Raw genomic sequence first — 16,713 nt, 5'->3', positions numbered from 1 at the left:
TGGAGGTAAGGCGTTTGCCTTTCATGCAGAAGGTCATCAGTTTGAATCCCGGCGTCCCATATGGTCCTGCCAGGAGCAATTTCTAAGCATGGAGCCAGGAGTTTCCCTGGCACTGCTGGGTGTGACCCAAAAACCACACAAAAAAAAAAAGAAAAGAAAGAAAGAAAAGAAAGAAAGAACGAAAGAAAGAAAGAAAGAAAGAAAGAGAATGAAAGAAGAAAGAAAGAAAGAAAGAAAGAGAATGAAAGAAGAAAGAATGAAAGAAAGAAAGAAAGAAAGGAAGGAAGGAAGGAAGGAAGGAAGAAGAAAGAAAGAAAGAAAGAAAGAGAAAAAAGAAAGAAAGAAAGAAAAGAAAGAAAGAAAGAAAGAAAGAAAGAAAGAAAGAAAGAAAGAAAGAAAGAAAGAAAGAAAGAAAGAAAGAAAGAAGAAAGGAAGGAAGGAAGGAAGGAGAAGAAGAAAGAAAGAAAGAAAGAAAGAAAAAAGAAGAAAGAAAGAAAGAAAGAAAGAAAGAAAGAAGACAGGAAGAAAGAAAGAAAGAACAAAGAAAGAAAGAAAGAAAGAAAAAGAAAGAAAGAAAGAAAGAAAAAGAAAGAAAGAAAAGAAAGAAAGAAAGAAAAGAAAGAAAGAAATTATGTACAAGTAAATAAGATCTATAAGCAGTAACATATAAAGATTATTCATTTGATCAACTGTGCTAGTTTTTTCCAATGCTGAATTAATAAAAATAGTATTTATAAATTCAGGCACATTAGTAACTTGAATGGAATCTATCTTTATGATCTGATGCAGAATAGAATCTAGGTATATATTATTAAAACACCCTACCAAGGGGCCATAGTGGTAGCACAGTTGTAGGGCAGTTGCTTTGCACATGGCTGACCTAGACCAGACTGGGTTCAATCCCCAGCATCTCATATGGTCCTTGAGCTCAGATCCCTGAGCTAGAACTAGTAGAACTAGGAGTAACCTCTGAGCACCACTGGGGTTGGCCCCAAAACCAAACCAAACCAAACCAAACAAAATAAAACCTACCAAAACAGTGTAACCCCATGATTTCATTAAACTAGAATTCCAGAGAACTATTTTTATAGCTTTTATATTACTTTCACAATTTTAGGTCCCATTTAATCTATCATGTATATGAATTTTGAACTTTTTTTAATCCTTCTAATAGCATCTCTTTGGTGATATTTTATTGATGAGTTTACATAGAAGGTATGTGAACATTAATCTGATTCACTATCCTTACAGTTTTCATGGTAAAAATTTTTTTCAGTTCATTGGTAATTTTTGTTCAAAAATATTTAGAAAAACTTTTGTAATATATAAACGTAACACTTTTACTTTTGAAAGAAAGAAAATTATATCCTCAAGTAATTTAGAGCTACCAAATGATAGTAATTGCTCAGTTCTTCTGGTATTCTATTTTGAGAGATTTTAAAAAATATCTTACTTAAAAATTGTGCATTACATAGTTGCTCATAAAACATTTGTTCCCAGACCAAACCCACTTCAAAGGTAAAATCCTTTCTAACACTGTCCCCAGATTCACACCCATTTCCATGCCTATCCCCATGGTATATATTTTATATTACTTGCTTAAACATTAGTGGTTATGAACTTATTTTTAAAGTATCATAATAAGAAAGCTTGTAAAAAATTATTCTGTGACACAATGAGGTCATTTAGTCATTGACAGAAGGCTTGATAAGTGATTTGCTGCTAGTTGATTTCATGTTATTTGCTTTATTTCTGAACAATCAACCAGGTGTTTGAATTTATGTTGTTGTCTAATTGGCATGGTCTTATTGTGATGATTATTGAAAAAAACTGTGGGTTTGTTGCTTGGTCCAGGAATTTCAAATTCTGTGGCTGATATGGCAGTTTTTGTGAAGCATGGATTCAGCTGCCAGGGCTTCTGGAGACATGAGGTGGAAAACAGGTGTCTACCCTCACTCTAAAATAGTCCTGGAGACATCAGCCCATATATTAAAACACATTTCAGTTCAGTATGTGTTTTTATTTCAGTATGAGTTTTGATTGCTCTGGTATCTTTGTAGAGATCAGTGGTTAAGTAGTGAAGCTGGATCATAGGTGGTAGTAGCAGCTTAGGCAGAGCAGAGACTTGGCTTGCTTTCTCACCCCAAAATTTTTATTTTGATCTGTGTGGCCAGTGTACGACTTTAGGAAGATTACAAAGTATAATTGCCATCTACCTGGTAAGAGGCTACAAATATTCATTGATTAAAATTTACAGATTTTAGACATTAATATTTTCAAAAATAAACTGCTGAAAAGAAAATTTAAACAAGGTGAAAGCTTGTATTTTGAATTTAGGCTCTTATAGTCACCCTAATTTTTAATTTGTACCATAGCCCAGCTTCTGAGAATAGAATATTTTAACTTTTCTATTTTTTTTCCTTTAAACTCAGGTAATCTGCATGCAAAACAAGTTCCTTACCCATTATACCATCTTTTGGACAAAAACAAAAACAAACAAAAAAACTCACTTTTTTGCATATATAATATGTATTTTTAAAAATATCTTTATTTTAACTTTTCTACGGAAGGATTCATTTCTTCTGGCCTTTTGATGTGGGCTTGTGGTTGCTTGGGAGAACTAACATTTTTTTTAAATAACTGAAATGATGAAACCAGACTGATTATTTGGTCATATAAAAATCAAAAGGGAAGTAAAAGTAATTTATCAAAATTGTATTTACCTCGAGAGAAACATACCTTAAAATATCAAATTTAACAATCTTCCTTAGAACAAAAGCAAATTCATTAAACCACAACACTAAGTGAATAAATTTTAACTGACTTCATTGTGTGTTTATGTGTGTCTGTCTGTGTGTGTGCATGTGCCATATATCTCAGAGCTCAGTGCAATTATCTAAGGAAACTTTATATAAAAGCTTTGGTGATAGAAATTTCAGAGCTAATATTTAAATATATATTTTTTATTATATATACCTATGTATAGTGATATATATATATATATATATATATATATATATATATATATTTTTTTTTTTGTTTTTGGGCCACACCCGGCGGTGCTCAGGGGTCACTCCTGGCTGTCTGCTCAGCAATAGCTCCTGGCAGGCACGGGGGACCATATGGGACACCGGGATTCGAACCAACAACCTTAGGTCCTGGATCGGCTGCTTGCAAGGCAAACACCGCTGTGCTATCTCTCCGGGCCCGTGATATTTTAAAATGTTTATTAGGTAACTTCCTATATTAGCAGCAACCAGTACAAGAGCAATTATACATTCACAGTAACATTAAACAATTTTGATCTCTTTAATGAAACTCAATCTCTTTTATTTCTTTTTTTAAATTAATATCTTTATTCAAAAACCTTGATTATAAATATGATTATAGTTGGGTTCAGTCATGTAAAGAACAACCCCCTTCATCAGTGCAACATTCCCATCACCAATGTCTCAATTCTCCCTCCTCCCCAAACGCCCCTCACCTGTACTTGAGACAGACTTTCTACTTCCCTCATTCATTCACATTGTTAAGATAGTTTTCAATGTAGTTATTTCTCTAACTGCACTCATCACTCTTTGTGGTGAGTTTCATGTCGTGAGCTTCCCATTCCTCCTCTCTTTTGTCTCTGGGAATTATTGTAAAAATGAAACTCAATCTCTTTAATTATAAATTACCAAACTCAATTAAATCACTAGAGACAAAGAAAATCATATCTGTCCCAAATTCATGCTTTTACAAAATTTTATTTGTCAAATGTATGATAATTGCAAAAAGAATAAGTTCAGTTCCTTGCTAGTAGTATATTGATAAAATATTATTTTATCACTAGGATCCTTTAAGGACTTATTTGTGAATGACATTATACTTTTTGTTATTGAGAATAAGTTCGAACTTAATCTTGTACTTGTGTACTTTAACACAGAAGATGGAACAGTAACTTAAAAAACAACAATTAGAAAGTTGGACTAAGTAGATGAAATACAAAAAATATCATTGCTTTTAATATAATCAAAATTTTAGACTATTAAGTAATAGACTGTTGTAAAATGGGATAAATAGGTATTGGTGAGATAAGCAGATATGGCTCTTAATTAAAAACACTTAAAAACACTCTTAAATGGGCATCAGCTTCAATAACCACACCAAAACTTCGTCTCTCTAACTGAGGATGAGACCCTCTAGAAGAATTCCGCTTATTTTCTGTGTATTAGACCTTTACCCCAGTTTACTACTATTCCCTTCTTCAAACAAAACCACATAACTTGAACTAGCTAGTCCTGCCCCCCAATTAGAGGGGGAAATAAGGGAGGCACCAGGACCAAACAGGTGCAAGACTACTAAGTATTAGGCTAGATACAGAGGGAACAACATATTCTGGCAGCCCTAGGGATGAGGGAAGAGCATATGGGAGGTAAGACAAAAACAGAGGTGTAGGGAGGACAAATTGGTGATGGAAATCCCTCCTGGTTTTATGTAAATATGTACCTAAAATATTATTGTCAACAATATGTAAGCCACTATGATCAAAATAAAAATTAAATTGAAAAAAAAAAACACTCTTAAAAAACATAGCAAACCTTAATTTCATTTCTGGCACCCCATCTGCTCTCCTGAGTCAGTCAGGATTGAGTCCTGAGTACCGAGTAACAAGATTGAGTCCTGAGTAACAAGAATAATTGAATAAAATAAAATAGGTAACATAATTTAAAAGCAAGTTTTCCTGGTGTCTGACAAACTGAAATGACATATTTTTTCTTAATTTAAATGTGTCCTAAGCTACTCCAATGGCCTATTTAGACAGCTACTCATTAGCTGGTCTAAAGATTGAAAGATTTCTAAAGATATGATTAGTAGTTGTAATATGTCTATTATGGCTGCTAAGTGTGTACGTGTAGCTCTGGGAAGCCTGACAACTTCAGAGCTGTGTAGTTCTTTGAGCTCTGCCAAATTCATCCCTCTCCATGTGATCTGCAAATTCCCAATTGGTTCTCACTCTGTACTTTAGTAATTCTGATAATAAGACTATTTCACTTCCAGCTGGGATTTTTGCCAATCACTAAAAATAATAAAAAATAATTTTATTTTTAAACTGTTCATAAACTATTGTTTTATTTGCCATATTTTATAAGTCAATTAAGTGATTGAATTTCTTATTCAAGACAGAGGTGGAGATGAAGTTATTTCAATTATAAAATACATTTCAAACAATAGTATTGAATCTGAAGCATCTTTCTCTAAACAATCGTTTTATTTTGATTTTCAACTTTCAGAAAATAATGTGGATTATCTTGAGATTATTTTATTATTTTCAAATGATTTTCAAGCTTCGGATAACTTTGAGGTAGGTTATCTATAGATCAGTACAAAGTGTAATTAATGCTGAGCATGAAAGAATGAGGACAAGGAATTCTAAAACAGAAATTAATACAAGCATATATTTTAATACTGCTAGTAATTATTATGATTTTTCAAAGTATCCATTAATATCCTTTTATAAGCTATAATTGACACTTCTATTTATGTAAAAGTCAATATAAAATTAAAATTTGCTTTTAGTGTTTTATTTTTAGCAATATATACATTTACATATTTAAAATTACAAGGTAGAATTTCTGATTTATTTTCAGAAATATTTGAATTTATGGGTCATTTCTACATTTTGATGTTTATTTTGTTTGTTATATTTAATAGAAAAGGATTAAGCATAAAACCAGTTCTATGAGACAATCTGTTTGAAATCTTTCTGTACAGTTATTGATGCTTGCCTTGAAAGTCAACCCAAAATGACAAAATTTCAAATGCCGAAGCCTCAGGGATCGCAATTTAGAAACTTCAAAGTCCCAAATATTAGAATTTACAAAAGGAAGAAAAGGGAAGAATTGCAAGAAAGCTAGAGCTAGAGACATCAGAAAAATCTTTGACATTTCCTATCTAGAGAGGCCATAATGGAATAAGTATATGAGAATACTTCAACATAAAAGGTATTTAGGAAAATTTCTCATTGATATCCCCAAATTGATAGATTTAAAGTAAATATAAGTAATCATCAAACTTTGATGAGCCTGGCTCTTGGTCTGATTACAGAGGTAAATAGTTTAACATAACACTGAAATAAGTGTTCTGAATTGCATAAACCAATATTGAACAAAAAAGTCAGATCCGTGTTAAATAATCAAATCCATTTTAAATAAATATTTATCAAAAATTCAAAAAGAGACATTATAAAGTTTTGCAACTAGAAATTAGGAAATTAATCATAGTTAATATGAAAGGGATTCAAAGTGGACCTATGGGGATCTTTTAATTCTCTGATCTGAATGAAGTTTACAACACAACATTGTGATATTTAGCTCTCATCTGTGTAATAAGTATTCTATTTATTAAATGTATTTTAAGTATAATTATTCTATTATTCAGAGCCAGACCATGAAACTAATAATCCACTGAAAAGATTATTTAAAAGAGCATTAATGCAGAAGAAATATAAGAACATTAATAGTATAATTAGATTATTTTTTTCACTGAAGATTTAACAATAATGGGAAGCTCTGAGAATCTGTAGGCCTCAATAGTGAAAAGGAAAGAGTTACCAGACAATAATCTTTAAATCTCTAAAGAAGAAATTCATAGCCAAAACTATGACTGGAAAGAGAGAAGAAATAACTACATTTAGCTCTCTTAGCTTCCTCAATTCCTCTATACCAAATACAATGTGAATAAAGGGGACATTTTTAATAAGTGTAGTTTTTTGAAGAATAAACTACATAAAGCATAGAGAAAAACAAAAGTTGTTTAAAAATTATTTTTAATGGCAAGTGAACAAGAACTTTATGCTCATGAATGAGTTTGAGGTATACAATGGTTCAGTGCCAAATCATTCAATTTCTTCTTTTAGAAATGGTACATGTTCTTGGTGATGTGTGCCAGTTTCTGTGGCCTGAGATGGTAACTAATTGTTGTTTTGATTTGCATCTCCTCAATATTTAGTGATGTGGGGCATTTTTATATGTCTTTTGGCCATTTGTATTTCTTCTTTGAGAAAGTGTCTGTTCATTTCTTCCCATTTTGATGGGGTTAGATGTTTTTTCTTATTAAGTTTTATAAGTATCTTGTATATCTTAGATATTAATCCCTTATCTGATGAGTATTAGTAAATAGTTTCTCCTATTCTGTGGGTGGCCTTTGTATCTCAGTCACTATTTCCTTTAAGGTACAGAAGCTTAATATAAACCCATTTGTTTATTTCTGCTTCCACTTGTTTGGACAGTGCTATTTCCTCCTTGAAGATGTCTTTAGTCTCAATATCATGGGCAATATCATAGATAATATTAATATTATCTACATGTTCTCCTACATACCTTATGGTTTCAGGTCTTATATCCAGGTCCTTAATTCATTTTGATTTGATCTTTGTGCATGGTGCTAGATAGAGGTCCAAGATTGCTTTTTTTGCATATGGCAGTTTTTGCATACGGCTGACCAGTTGTCCCAACAACAACAAAGGACAGGCTTTCAATGCTCAGTTTTGTGTTTCTTGCCCCTTTGTAAAAGATTAATTGATTGTATTTCTGAGGGACATTCTCTGAATACTCAACTCCATTCCATTGATCTGTCTTTATTGTTCTGTATTTATTCCAATACTGTGCTATTTTAATAAATATTGCTGTGTAGTGCAATTTAAAGTTGGGGAAGGTGATGCTTCTCATATTCTTTTTTCTAAGGATTGCTCTAGCTATTTGTGGGTGTTTATTATTCCAAACGAATTTCAGGAGAGAACAATCAGTGCTTGCAGGGATGTGAGAAAAAAGGAATTCTCATTCACTGCTGGTGGAATGCTTTCTAGTTCAGCCTTTATGGAAAACAATATGGAGATTTTTTAAAAAACTGGAAATTTAACTCCTACTATATCCCATATATTCAGCTATACCATTTTTAAGGATATACCTAGGAATACAAAAACACAATACAAAATGCCTTCTATACACTTTTATTTATGGCAGCTATTTACAGTAACTAGAATCTGGAAACAACCCAGATGCCCAAGAATGGACAAGTTACTAAAGAAACTGTGGTACATATATACACAATGGAATACTATGCAGCTATCATAAAATATGAAATTGTGAAATTTTCCTATACATGGATGGACATTGAAACTTATGCTAGTAAAATAAGTCAAAGGGAGAGAGACACAGAGTAATATCACATGGGATTTAAGAAAAATAAAAGACATTATTGCAATAACTCCCAGAGACAATAAAGACCTGGAAGGAGAGGCTGCAAAGAGTGGTGAGTGCAATTAGAGAAATAACTACACTAACAACTATCATGACAATGGTAGTGAATGAGAGAAGTAGAATTCCTGTCTCAAATACAGGCATGGGTTGAAGGAGGAAGATAGCAGTCATTGGTGGTTGAAAGGTCACATTGGTTCTTTTTTTTTTTTTGTAACTGAAACCCAACTGCAAACGTGTGTAATGGTGCTTCTTAAATAAAGATACTATAAAAAATAGAAATAAAATTCGAATCTGAAAGGAAAAAAAAAGTTACACGATGTCCCAGATGATAGCTCAGATAGCTCAGAGTATGAGAGTTTACAGAGAAAATCCTGATAGATCTGCTTTTAGCAAACTCTAATGAATAAGGATTCAGAAGGTAGTTAAAAAACTTTCAGGACAAGGTAGAGACTGCTTAATCCCTTGTGCTTGCATGAGCTCAGTTGATCTTGATAGTTGTCTGAGATTGCAGGTGAGGAGAAAAATAGAAAACATTTAATTTTCATTTAACTACAAACTTTTTAAGTGGACTTTCTCTAAGAGTGTGTACAAAAATTTGTTATAATATTTTTTTCTGAAATTCTAAGGGGTATAGATATCTTTTGCATTTTTATCAAAATAAAATATATAATAAATCATGAAAATATAATATTCTATTAAACTGTCCAAAAATGTATTTTTTGTATTTGACAATGATCTGTTTCAATTGTTACAAAACTGGAACATGGAGGCATTTTGACTTTAAGCTCATAATCTAAACAAATTATAAGCAAATTCAAGCTATTTAATTCAAACTTGCCACTGGTCACAAAATAAAATAAGATACTCAGAAGTTGTTTTTCTAGCATGTAATTATTAACTTTTCATTAAGAGTCTTATATAAAGTTTTAATTTACATTTAGAATTATCTTTGATGAATACAGTTTTTCTTTGGGTTTTCCTTCATAAAAGAAAAAGCATTTTGTAATATTAGGAAAACTCTATTAAAATATTTTTATCAGTTATAGTACAAAAATATAATAATGAATAATTATATTTGGAAAAATAAAATATAATGTAATTTATTTTAAAATCAATGCAGATGATCAAAAATTGATATGTTTATATTGGACTAGAATTTATCAACTCTTTGTATCTTAAAACTTTAAAATAATTATTTAATCTTTTAAAACTCTGATCATTGGCATAAGCATATAATAGTTTTAGAATAATCTAAGGATTATCACCAGTTAGTTAAAAAGGATTTTCAAAAACTTGAAAATTATGAACAGAATAAAGATATGATCACTCTAATTTAACTCTAATCAAATGTCCGTAAAGAAATTTAACACTTTAAATTAAAACTCTTTTCTGACTGTGTAAATCAAAGTTATGCTCATTAGTACTAATTGGCTTGTCTTTAATTAAATCTCAGATATTCATATTAGAATTTTAAATATTTAAAATAATATGCCAGAAATAATTAGTGAAAACTATCTAATTTTGACAATCATGCAAAAATCTCATGCATGCAATACTTTTGTTTTAGGCTCTATAGCTTTATTCTTTATAGCTTGTTTGAAATGAATAAATTTTGAACAAAGAACTATATAAAAATATTTATTTGCTTTTATTGAAAACAACAGCAATAAATCTTTATTCATTAAAATGCACATTAAGGTTTTAATTAAAAAGTTTGTAATATATTCATTATATTATCCAATACCTCCTTTCTTATCCTCATCTAATAATTCTAATGGGAATAAAACACTTGAAAAACTGAGGTAGCCAGACAAGCTAGCAGCAGTCTCTGCTTTGTGACTCTGAAGAGTCATTCTCACCTTAGATCAGAGTACTCTGAGAAGAGTGAGTGTAGCTACGCATTTCTTCCCGTCAATGAACTACACCACAACACATAATAAAACCCCACCAAACTACAAAGGTCACAATGGGAAAGCAATACAGAATCCCAAAGAGCTTGGTGAATGAAGATGATAGTTCTAAAGATCCATGTAATATCAGTCACCTATATAGTCTTTCTAGTAAGAACTTTAGAGATAAGAGGTTGAGAATGTTCAAATAATTCAAAAATATCATGGAACATATAGCCAATAAGAGTCAAGAATATGAGAGTAGAAATTAGAAAACTTTCACTAGAAATGGCAGAACTAACTTGATAGGTAAAATTAAAAAACTCACTGGAAGACCTCACCAACAGAATACCAGATACAAAGGAAAAAAAATCAGTGAACTTAAAGATGAGCTGCCCAATCACCTCCATATAACAGTAGAAGATGTAAAAGAGTCTTAAAATAAATTAATAGATATGGTAAGAAAAAATCCCAAATAAAAACACAAATATAGAACTAAATAAAGACATTCCAAAAGAAACCTTTTCAGAATGGTGAAAACTATAGAGTTTGAATACTGACAGCACACGATCAAAAAGGGAAATTAAATTCAAAGATTATCCTTAATATTTACAAAAGATTTATCACAAGCAATTTTCAGGCCCCAAATCAGTGGTGGGATATAGTGATAAAAAACAATGAAATAAAAGTCTCCCCATAATATTTCACCCAGCAAGACTCTCATTTAGATTTGAAGGAACCAATATACAGCCTCTCAGATATGCAACAGCATTTTTGACAGATTTGTATTTTGAAAAATTCTTCACCAACTTTAAAAGAAAAACTGAAGGGGTTCTTTAAGGCAAGGGAAACCTCACAAACACACCAAACTTCTACAAAGAGAAGACACAAAATTCCATGACAATAACCTCTTTCAACATCAAAGAACTGAATTCACCAATAAAAGACAGAGTGGCAAATGGATCAAACATTCTTCTGCCTGTGAGAAACACAGGTGAATAGTCAGAGCAAATACAAACTCAGAATCAAAGTTTGGAAAGCAGTCCTTCAAATAAACAACTTTATTTGTTTCTTTTTTTTTTAATTCAAATAAACTACTTTAAAAAGCTGTGGTGTTCATGTTAATATCAGATGACATCGACTTTAGGCATAGAAAGATGATACTAGGCAATCTAGGTCATTTTTTAATAATTAAAGGATGTGTACACCAGGAAGAAATCACATTCCTAAACTTATAGGCACCCAATGAAGAGACAGCAATATACTTAAAATATCTGCTAAAAGACTTGATGAAAGGAATCAGTAGCAGCACAATAAAAGTTGGAGACTTCAATACCACTCTTTAAATCTTGATAGATCAACCTGGCTAAAACTCAACAATATTACACTGTCTTTGAAGGAAGAAATGAATTTAGTATATATCTTATATATAAAAATAAAGAGCAATCTATGTATATAGGGTTTTTTAATCCTTCAAAAGCTGGGTTCACATTCTACAATCCAAATGGGACATTCTCCAAGATAGACTATTTGCTAGGCCACAAAACATACCTCCATGAAATAAACCCTCATTTAAATTTGATATAAAATAGGGGCTGGGGCTGTGGTGCAAGTGGTAAGGTATCTACCTTGCCTGTGCCAGCCTAAGGCAGACCGAGGTTTGATCCCCCAGTGTCCCATATGGTCCCCAAGTCAGGAGCAATTTCTGAGCACATAGTCAAGAGTAACCCCTGAGCATCACCGGGTATGGCCCGAAAACCAAAAAAATAAAAAATAGATATAAAATAAAAGCAAAATACCATATAAGGAATATCTAACACACATAAAATATAGGTCAGATCTGTATCTTAAATGGTAGTTTTGGTTCAATTTTAAAATAGAAATTATATATTCAATATAATCAAAGAATGTTTAAATATAAAGCTTTCTTAAGTTTAGCACTATTAACACTTATGGTTGGATAAACTCTTGTGGGGCGCTGTTCTAAGTTGAACTGCATCACTGATTTTGTTGTGACCTAGAGATATATTTCTAGGAAATGTTTGATTAATAGTTCTAAAATACCAAATAACCTATGTGAAGGACCACTGCTATTTATTTAGTACCCTTATCTAAAAAACCCAAGTACTTTTTAATATAACTCCAGCACCATATTTTAATATAATTGCAGAAGGCTATTATTCTCTCACTGGGAGTTAGACAAATGGATTATAACTTCTTAGAAAAAGTTCTTTAGATTTAATGACTATCTGATAGAAAATTCAGTCCTATATCTAGGTTTTTTAAAAAAATTTAATAAATATTTTCAATATTTTTTAATTATATAGCATGTTTTCATTATTTTAATATTTCTCTATTTTATATGATATTGACCCATTTACAGTTATGTGTACTTGAAACAGTCTAATCTTTATAGAAGTACTATCATCCAATTTATGGGTGACAAGATGCTTTTTGGGGCAGATATTTCACTCTAGTGTTCTAAATTACTACAATTTCACTATTACATTATTAAGGAGAATTTTTTATAGGAATTCACAGCCCTTTGGAGCTCAATCTGAAGTTATCAACATACTCTATTCATTTCCTGGAATGGGCATAGTATATTTTCTAAGCTATATGACCTAAAACAATCAGAATTGGTTCTCTCACTGTGGATATTAGAAAAATAATTGTGTTATTAGGTCATGTTCTTCTTGAAAACTTCAGGGAAGGTTACTCCTTTGCTCCTTACTATTTGTCAGTGTTAATAATTATTAAGTAAAAATATGTCATACTGAAACATCACTCCAATATTTATCTCCATTTTCTCATATTCTACCCTTTGTCCATGTGTGTCAAAATCACTCTCTTATAAGAATAATTATTTAAATAGTATTCATTCTAATATGTTTGTTTTCACTTAAACATGATTCTCTCTGAAAACCCATGTAAGGTCAGAGGCACAGGTTCTGAGGAGATATACTTTTAGGGAACAAGAGCTGTATTCAACCAAGTACATGTTTTGGGCATTAAGTGCAAGAACTCATACTGACAATGATTCATCAATCTTTGTCTAGTACTTTATGATAAAAATATTTGAGTTTAGCGAACTATCTTTCTAAATATTCAGCCAAATGACACTTTCCTGCAGCTGTCAGTATGGCCTTCCATACATGGGCATTATGATGCTTTTATGAAAATAAGAAGATGTCTTATCGAACATAAATAAAGGCAGAAATTAACATTCAAATATCAAGAAGGTCTAATGCTAGTTATTCTATTGTATATCTCACTTAAAGGTCTTGTTTTCAATAGTGAAGCGAACATAAATCAAGAATAAAATCTTAACATTCTATGTCATGTCCTTTTAATTCATTTATTCATTTCCTGTTTTTTATAATTTCTTACTTTAATTAGTGATTTTTTCTGTAAGTTTCTGCAAATTTTTCTCTCAGACTAGGAACAAGTGGGCAGTTATTCAAGAATTATATTTTCAACACATTTTCTCATCTTCTTTTATTTTCTCTATTCAAAAGTATCATAGATATTTTTATGAGTAAGACAATCTGCCATACATCACATCATTTGCGCTAACATATATCATGTGATCCTTCAATCAGATTTTCATAAGTAAGACATCACATTAGATATTACACTTTACTAATGAAAATTTAGTCAGGAAAACAAAACATGTTCCATGTGTATTTCTTTAAAATATTCCTTCCAAAAATGTTCCCTTGATTTTTGACCAGAATTGCATGTTATATATATATATATATATATATATATATATATATATATATATATATATATATATATATATAATGAACTGACATAAATATGCAGGTTTTTAAATTATTAGATTATCACACATCTTTTTTTTATATTTTATAGAAGTGTCTGATGTGCTTGCAACTTTTATTTTTATACATAAACTGTGTATTTATTTACTATAAGAGATCTTAGATCATAGGAATCATTTATAAGAATGTTATTTGGAGAAAACTCTTCTAGTATCTGTCTGAGAAAATTTTCTGAAAAATGTTCTGAGAAGCTATTATATCACAGATTTTGCCATCTGCCTTCTGTCTTCCCAGGACTAGATTTTGTTTAGGGAATAGAAGTGTATCATGGAGAAACTTATATATCTCTTTCCACAGAGTATATATTTCTAGGGTTTATTTTTGATTGATGCAGAATGCAAAAAATAGATAAATACAGTAGATATTTTTAACTTTTCAAATATATATTTACTTCTAGTGGTAAAATACAAAGAATAACAAAGCATATGTAATACTTGTAACAATTAGCTATGTTGAATAGACATTTATATTTTAACTTATATAAAATGTATAAATAATTAAACAGAGCAATGCACATATTGTAAAAGTAAAAATATCAATAATTATAATATTGTAAATAGTCTTTAACAAAATTAGTGATTTTATAATATTCTTTATTACTTTGTATGGATGTTAAAAACAAGAAGAAAAAAACTTTAATCCTTTGAAAATTTAGAAATACTAATAAAGTAATTTTATGTAGTAATATAAGTTAAAAATGAAACTAAAACAATATGACTTTTAGCAATTGGAAGGTAAAGGACACTAAAATGAACAGTCATACAGGAATGTTTGTGAAATATTAGTTAAGGATATGAACCCATTGTTACATATAAACTAAGATCACTAACAGAAATCATTGAATTTATATTTACATGTGGTCAATGAAGACAAAAATATGATGAGAAAATGTCTCTTTGTTATTTAAACTTTGACAAATGGAGTACAAAATTGTTTGTTTTATGCATATTCTATATTAACTTTTCATTTTGATATTCTAAGAATTGACTGTTGCCTTTCACTATAGTCTTTCTCAATGAGTTAAACATTACATGCTTTTATGGAGTATAAACATATATTTCCTAAGATAATAAACAAACATTAAATCAACTTTAGCACAATTTAGTATTAGTTGTGAATAGATTGATTTCCTGGGTAATTCTATAGAATCATGGTTCTAATAGTGCGTACAAATCATATTAAAGTTACCTTTTACTCTTTTTTTTTTGGTCACTCCTGGCAGTGTTCAGGGGTTACTCCTGGCTCTATGCTCAGAAACTACCCCGGCAGGCACAGGGAACCATATGGGATGCCAGGAATTAAAACACTGTCCTTCTGTATGAAGGCAAACGCCTTACCTCCATGCTATCTCTCCGGCCCCACCTTTTACTCTTTACATGATATTTTTTATTGATATTTCCTGCCTTTAGGTTGTTATGTGGGTCTCTGTAGTTGATTCCAGTTTTTATAAAGACAGCAATCCATATATATTTGAAGTATGCAAAGGCATAAGGTATAAAATAGTCATAATTTACCTAATAGTATTAGATAAATGATATATTAGATTTTTTTTAAAGAATGAAGACATGAGATACTAAATTTTGTATAATGAAGTCTCTGTTGAATAGTTAACTTCTAAAGAAAATAAAAAGTAAAGAGAGCGATAAACTTTAATCTCAATCATGTACGACATATTTGCATTTTTAAGTAGAATTTTTCATGATTGTTTGATTTAAATGCACTAGTTTCTATTAATTCAGAGACATGAATAATGCCTCCAATCACACAACTGTTTGCTATAAGATTGACTGAGAGTATGGGATGGAGCGCTTGATCTTTTGATCTTGTTTGTATATCTTTCCGTAAAATGTTAAGGTAAGTGATATAAATTTAAAAAGTGAATTCCAGCCTAAGGGAAATAAGAAGGAAGTACGTGAAGGTGTGAAACTGCCAATAAGAGTCTGAAGAATATCTCTAGAGAGCCGTTTCTGGCTGAAACTCCAGGAATAAAAATGTAGTCGCAGGAAAGAATGCTCCACGCAGTGAAAAACCACTTACTCAAGTGACCTAAAACAACAAAGAACTAAGCTCATTTTGCAAGAGGTGAAAGAATGATAGATAGCTTGCTGCTTGGCAGTGGGAAGGAGAAAATGGTATCATAAGTTTTGTAAGACATCCACAAAAGCCAAATTATGAAGGAACTTTTAGAGTAGCACAAAGTAAGAAAATAAGTTTAGTTTTAATTGCAAAAAGAAAATATTTAAAGAACTTTAAGGAGTGAATCCTTTTTAAATTGAATTCAGGAAATTTTATAATGAGAAATGACTACAAAGGGATAAGAATGAAAAGACAGAAAATATTTAGGTTACTTTATGGAAAAAATAGAGTCATAATAAAAATTAACCTACTTAATTTATATTGTAAAAAGGTATCCGAAAGATTAAAAGAAGCGTCAAACATAAAGATTCTGCTCAACTTAATGGTAGATTATTTGTACAAAATACTAGGGTAGAGCATGAAAGGGAAGATTAGAGGGTGAGGCTGAAAGTATTTGATGTATAAATTAGAAATATCAACTTGGAAAATCTGAAATGTCTCTAAGGTATTGAAGCCTCTATAGTTTGTCTGGAACCAGGAAAAAAATCTGTAAGATAAATATTTGGGAGATACCAAATGAAAAATTAATTAAAGCCAGATATAGAAATCTTAACTGCTTTAGCTTAGCTTCACTCAAAATTACAGGGTTTATTCAATCTATTT

The sequence above is a fragment of the Suncus etruscus genome, chromosome 5 (genome assembly GCF_024139225.1).
Source record: "Suncus etruscus isolate mSunEtr1 chromosome 5, mSunEtr1.pri.cur, whole genome shotgun sequence".
In the NCBI taxonomy this organism is placed as follows: Eukaryota; Metazoa; Chordata; class Mammalia; order Eulipotyphla; family Soricidae; genus Suncus; species Suncus etruscus.
This window is presented reverse-complemented; position numbering follows the sequence as displayed.